At 44.1% G+C, this 6,403-nt stretch overlaps 1 non-coding gene across 1 annotated transcript; it reads left to right on the top strand.

The window, feature by feature from the left end:
• Positions 1-256: 256 nt before the first annotated feature.
• TRNAE-UUC (transfer RNA glutamic acid (anticodon UUC)) lies at positions 257-329 on the top strand. Its single transcript has one exon. It is a non-coding gene; the product is annotated as a tRNA-Glu (tRNA).
• The last annotated feature ends 6,074 nt before the right edge of the window (positions 330-6,403 follow it).

A 6,403-nucleotide genomic window follows, 5' to 3' on the forward strand; every position in this document is an offset into this window, starting at 1 on the left:
CCTCCCCTGAAAATACACTTAACCCCTTTGCACCTCTCTTTCTTCTCTGCATTTGCCTGGAAAACCCCAGCCCTGACTAGACTCCTACGTCTATATCCCGTGACCGCCTGGCAGCAGCTTCAGAATCATGCTGATTGTTGCCACATTAAATTAATGACTACAAATCCCAGGTACAGAATTAACACTGCCAGACCATCCTACTATACCTCCTGGCAAATTCCCTTACCCATTCTTGAAAAGGACTACTCCAGGGAATTCCCTGGCGGTCCAGTGGTCAGGACTCGGCACTTTCACTGCCGAGGGCCCAGGTTCAATCCCTGGTCAGGGAACTAAGATCCCACAAGCTACACAGTGGGACCCAAAAAAAAAAAAGGACTACTTTAGACTCCTTTGCTTCCCTAACATAGTGTTTTAGGTCACCTATACTTCAATTTAAAGAAGGAAAGAATGTGGGGGAGGATAAATTAGGAGGTTGGGATTAACATATACACACTACTATATATAAAATAGATCATCAACAAGGACCTGCTGTAGAGCACAGGGAACTCTACTCAATACTCTGTAATATCCTAAATGGGAAAAGAATCTGAAAAAGAATATATATATATATATATGTATGTATAACAGTCACTTTGCTGTACACCTGAAACTAACACAACGTTGTAAATCAACTATACTCCAATATAAAATTCTTTTTAATTTTAATATAAAAATAAAAAGCACAAATTAAGGCAAAAAAAAAACTATTTCAGGTATATCATAGGATCAAGAAAATAAATAGTTACATTACTGTTGTTTGGTACCAAGATTTTCAGCATGAGAAAAAAAAAAAGATAGCATAAAATAAAAGAAGAAATAAATATCCTGAACTTGTTAAATTTTAATTAGAAATATCAACATGAACTTGATTTTTAAACCTATCTGTCTATCTATTGAAGGGTAGCAGAATATGCCACCCCAAAATATGCCACTTTGGGCTTCCCTGGTGGCGCAGTGGTTGAGAATCTGCCTGCCAATGCAGGGGACACGGGTTCGAGCCCTGATCCGGGAAGATCCCACATGCCGCGGAGCAACTAGACATGTAAGCCACAACTACTGAGCCTGCGTGTCTGGAGCCTGTGCTCTGCAACAAGAGAAGCTGTGACAGTGACAGTGAGAGGCCCGCGCACCGCGATGAAGAGTGGCCCCCGCTCGCTGCAACTAGAGAAAGCCCTCGCACAGAAACGAAGGCCCAACACAGCCATAAATAAATAAATAAATAAATAAATAAATAAAAAGCCATGCTTATAAAATCTTTAAAAAAAAAAAAAAAATGCCACTTTAACATGAGCATTATTTTGAGCTGAAAGCAACTGAAAAGAAGCAGATACAAGAAAAGCTCCCTACCCTCCCTCTAAGGCAGGACATAAATTTACAAAGGGGGCCCTCCTCTCTTCTCTATCAAGAAGGACAAAGGTTGATCCTGGAGGCAACTTTAGACCCTTATCAATGGAGGAGGCACCGACTTAAATCTGAATAACAAATTGTACTTCTGTTTACCATGCTTTTCCTTGTAACCTCCCCATAACTGGTCTCCCCCACACCTTTATTTCTTTTGTCTTTAGCTGAAGATGGTATTTAAGCTGGAGGTCTACGTCACCTCTGAGAGTTACTTATTTTTCCCCAGGTATTTCCCATGTATATATAACGTATACACGTTGACAAATTTCTGTTTCTTTTTCTCTTTTTAATCTGTCTTTTATTACAGGGGTCTCAGCCAAGACACAGGGTAGCAGGAAAAATGAATTTTCCTCCCCCATACTACCTATCTATCTATCTCCTAACTCTAGTCACTCAAAGGACCTGGAAGCAATCTTAAACCAGTGGCAATGAGTGTGCCTAGTAACCACATTTTGTGTTCTGAATACCACCCTCCTCTAAATGGGAGCAAGCCTGCTTGGAGAAATAGCTAACTCCAAGTCTGAGGCAGGGAATACATGGTAAGGCTGGAATAAGTGCTACTATATGCTGTGTGCCTGATAAAGTAGAATTCAAGACTTTCCCTGGGTAAAGAAGCCAATAGCATATGTGCAGTTTATTGTATGTCAGTTATACCTCAATAAAGTGTTTTTTTTTTTTTTGCGGTACGCGGGCCTCTCACTGCTGTGGCCTCTCCTGTTGCACAGCACAGGCTCCGGACGCGCAGGCCCAGCAGCCGTGGCTCAGGGGCCCAGCCGCTCCGCGGCATGTGGGATCCTCCCGGACCGGGGCACGAACCCATGTTCCCTGCATCGGCAGGCGGACTCTCAACCACTGCGCCACCAGGGAAGCCCTCAATAAAGTGTTTTTAATTAGGAGGAAGGAACAGGAAAATAACTATATAACTCAATAGTTCTTAAAGTATATTCTGAAAATCTTGGGTGACCCCAAGATCCTCTCAGGGGATCTGCAAGGTCAAAACTATTTTTATAATACTACCAAAATATTATTTGCCTTTTTTCCACTACTTACATTTACACTGATATTACAAAAGCAAAGGTGGGTAAAAATGCTGGCCACTTAGCACCAACCAGTACTGGTAGGCACTGGGTTCTTTTTTCTTTTTTGGCTGTGCCCACGAAGCTTGCAGGATCTTAGTTCCCCAACCAGGGGTTGAACCTGGACCCAGGCCCACAGCAGTGAAAGCACCGAGTCCCAACCACTGGACCACCAGGGAATTCCCTGTGTTCTTTATTATTATGAACTCACAGCAAAAACAGAAAATGAACAAAACAGAAAAAGATAGATGGAGGCAGGGTCAAGTTGGCGTACTGGGAGGACACAGAATTCGTGTCTTCTTACAACTAGGGCACCTACCAGGCACCGGTGGGGGACCACAGACACCTTAGGGGATGGGAGGAACCCCCAGTAACCAGGTAGGAAGTGGGGTATGGGGGGAGTGAAGGAGGAGGAGAAGTGGAGGTGGGACAGGACTGGCACCCCTGAGGGGTGGCTGGGGGAGGGGAAGGGATCCCATGCCCAAAGGGGGAAATTGGGGAACCGTTGGGAGGGCAGAGGATCAAAAGGGAGCGTGGCCAGGTTTCCCCTGCCAGCTTGGGCCCCCAGGAACCTGCTGAGATCCCAGGCCTGATCCTCTGCCCACCAAGGTCCCCTCCAGCCTCACAGGTCCTGAGGGGGTGTGAGGTGGGGAAGGGGGAGCAAAAGTAAAGGCCAGACCTCCGGGACCAGCACCTCTGAGGAGTGGCTGGGCAAGGGAAGGAGTTCCTACACTGAGGGGGACCCACCCACGGTTAGGAGTCCAGCAGTGATGGAAGAGACCCTGGGGGAGACAGTGGGGAGGGGCACGAAGGAACGGAAGGGAACACGGCCAGTGCTTTCCCTGTCCACTTAGGCACCGGGAAGCCTGTTGGGCTCCCCAGCCTAAACCTCTGCCCTCGGAGCCTCCCTCCTGCCATGCAGAACCCAAGTCCTGCCCCTACACCCCCACCCAGGGCTCCACCTCTACACTCGGAGACCCCCTCCAACTAGGTGGGACTAAACCCCACCCACACACCCTCACTCAGGGTCTTACCTCCAAACTCCAGAACTCCACACTCCAGACGCCCTCCTTTGGACAGTTTACCTCTCCCCTTCCTTGCAAGTCCTAAGCAGAGGCCCCGCCCCATGCTTGAACATCGCTCCCCCACCCACCTAGGTCCCGCCCCACCCTAAACTGCACCCCTGCCTAAGTTCCACCCCCACCTAAACTCCACCCCAATAGCCAAGGCTTTTTTTTTCTTTTCATTTCTTTTTTCTCTTTTAGATTAGGGTTCTGTTTTACCTGTTGATTCATTGTTATTGATTCTTTTATATTTTTATTTTTCCTAATAAATCTTTTATTTTTCTAATTTTATTTTGTTCTTTGTACTTTGTTAGTGACCTCTCCTTTTAGCTTGTTCCCCACACCTTTTTATTTTTTTCTTCTTTCTGTTGTGGTTTTATTTTCCCTTGTTGCAGTTGTTTCAATTATAGTTTTATTTGTCTTAATATATTTTTTATCATTCTAGTTTTATTTTATTTTTTTCTTCGATATTGCACTGCTCCTTCCTTTTTTTCTTTCTTTCTTCCTTTTTTTTTTTTTTCTAACCACACCATGAACCTCGTGGGATCTTGGTTCCCAAGCCAGAGGTCGGGCCCAAGCTCCTGTGGTGGAAGCTCCAAGTCCAAACTGCTGGACTAACAGAGAACCTCAGACCCCAGGGAATATCAGTCGGAGTGAGGCCTCCCCGAGGTCCTCATCTCAGCACCAAGACCCAGCTCTATTCAACTGCCTGCAAACTCCAGTGCTGTATGTCTCAGGCCAAGCAATCAGTAAGACAGGAATACAGCACCACCCATCAAAAAAAAAAGAAACAAAAAAAAATATGTTACAGACGAAGGAGCAAGGTAAAAACCGACAAGACCAAATAAATGAAGACAAAATAGGCAACCTACCTAGAAAACAATTCAGAGTGGACTTCCCTGGTGGCGCAGTGGTTAAGAATCCGCCTGCCAATGCAGGAGACACAGGTTTGAGCCCTGGTCTGGGAAGATCCCACATGCCGCAGAGCAGCTGGGCCTGTGTGCCACAACTACTGAGCCCATGTGCTCCAACTGCTGAAGCCCGCGCACCTAGAGCTCAAGCTCTGAAACAAGAGAAGCTACCGCAATGAGAAGCCCACGCAGCACAACGAGGAGAAGCCCCACTTGCCACAACTAAAGATAGCCCACACGCAGCAATGAAGACCCAACAACGAAGACCCAACGCAGCCAAAAACAAATGAATAAATAAGTTTATTGAAAAATAATAATATTTCAGAGTAATGATAGTAAACATGATCCAAAATCTCAGAAACAGAATGGAGAAAATACAAGAAACATTTAACAAGGATCTAGAAGAACTAAAGAGCAAACAAACAGTGATGAACAACACAATTACTGAAATTAAAAATACTCTAGAAGGAATCAATAACAGAATAACTGAGGCAGAAGAACAGATAAGTGAGCTGGAAGATAAAATAGTGGAAATAACTGCCAAGGAGCAGAATAAAGAAAAAAGAATGAAAAGAACTGAGGACAGTCTCAGAGACCTCTGGGACAACATTAAATGCACCAACATTCGAATTATAGGGGCCCCAGAAGAAGAAGAGAAAAAGAAAGGGTCAGAGAAAATATTTGAAGAGATGATAGTCGAAAACTTCCCTAACATGGGAAAGGAAATAGTCAATCAAGTCCAAGAAGCACAGAGAGTACCATACAGGATAAACCCAAAGAGAAACGTGCAGAGACACATACTAATCAAACCATCAAAAATTAAATACAAAGGAAAAATATTAAAAGCAGCAAGGGAAAAGCAACAAATAACATATAAGGGAATCCCCATAAGGTTAACAGCTGATTTTTCAGCAGAAACTCTGCAAGCCAGAAGGGAGTGGCAGGACATATTTAAAGTGATGAAAGGGAAGAACCTACAACCAAGATTATTTTACCCAGAAAGGATCTCATTCAGATTCAATGGAGAAATTGAAACCTTTACAGATAAGCAAAAGTTAAGAGAATTCAACACCACCAAACCAGCTTTACAGCAAATTCTAAAGGAACTCCTCTAGGCAGGAAACACAAGGGTAGACAAAAACAAACCCAAAACAATTAAGAAAATGGTAATAGGAATATACATATCGATAATTACCTTAAATGTAAATGGATTAAATGCTCCACCCAAAAGACACAGACTGGCTGAATGGATACAAAAACAAGACCTGTATATATGCTGTCTAAAAGAGACCCACTTCATACCTAGGGACACATACAGACTGAAAGTGAGGGGATGGAAAAAGATATTCCATGCAAATGGAAATCAAAACAAAGCTGGAGTAGCAATTCTCATATCAGACAAAATAAAGACTATTGGGACTTCCCTGGTGGCGCAGTGGTTAAGAATCCGCCTGCCAATGCAGGGAACATGGCATCAAGCCCTGGTCTGGGAAGATCCCACATGCTGCAGACCAACTAAGCCCTCAAGCCACAACTGCTGAGCCTGCGTACTGCAACTACTGAAGCCCGTGCACCTAGAGCCCGTGCTCTGCAACAGGAGAAGCCACTGTAATAAGAAACCTGTGCACCGCAACAAAGAGTAGCCCCACAACTAGAGAAAGCCTGCGTGCAGCAACGAAGACCCAACGCAGCCAAAAATAAAATAAATAAAATTTTAAAAATAAAATAAAGACTATTACAAGAGACAAAAAAGGACACTACATAATGATCAAGGGATCAATCCAAGAAGAAGATATAACAATTGTAAATATTTATGTACCCAACATAGGAGCACTTCAATACATAAGGCAAACGCTAACAGCCATAAAAGGGGAAATCGACAGTAACACAATAATAGTAGGGGACTTTAACA

Source organism: Pseudorca crassidens, chromosome 1 (assembly GCF_039906515.1).
Source record: "Pseudorca crassidens isolate mPseCra1 chromosome 1, mPseCra1.hap1, whole genome shotgun sequence".
NCBI classification, from domain to species: domain Eukaryota; kingdom Metazoa; phylum Chordata; class Mammalia; order Artiodactyla; family Delphinidae; genus Pseudorca; species Pseudorca crassidens.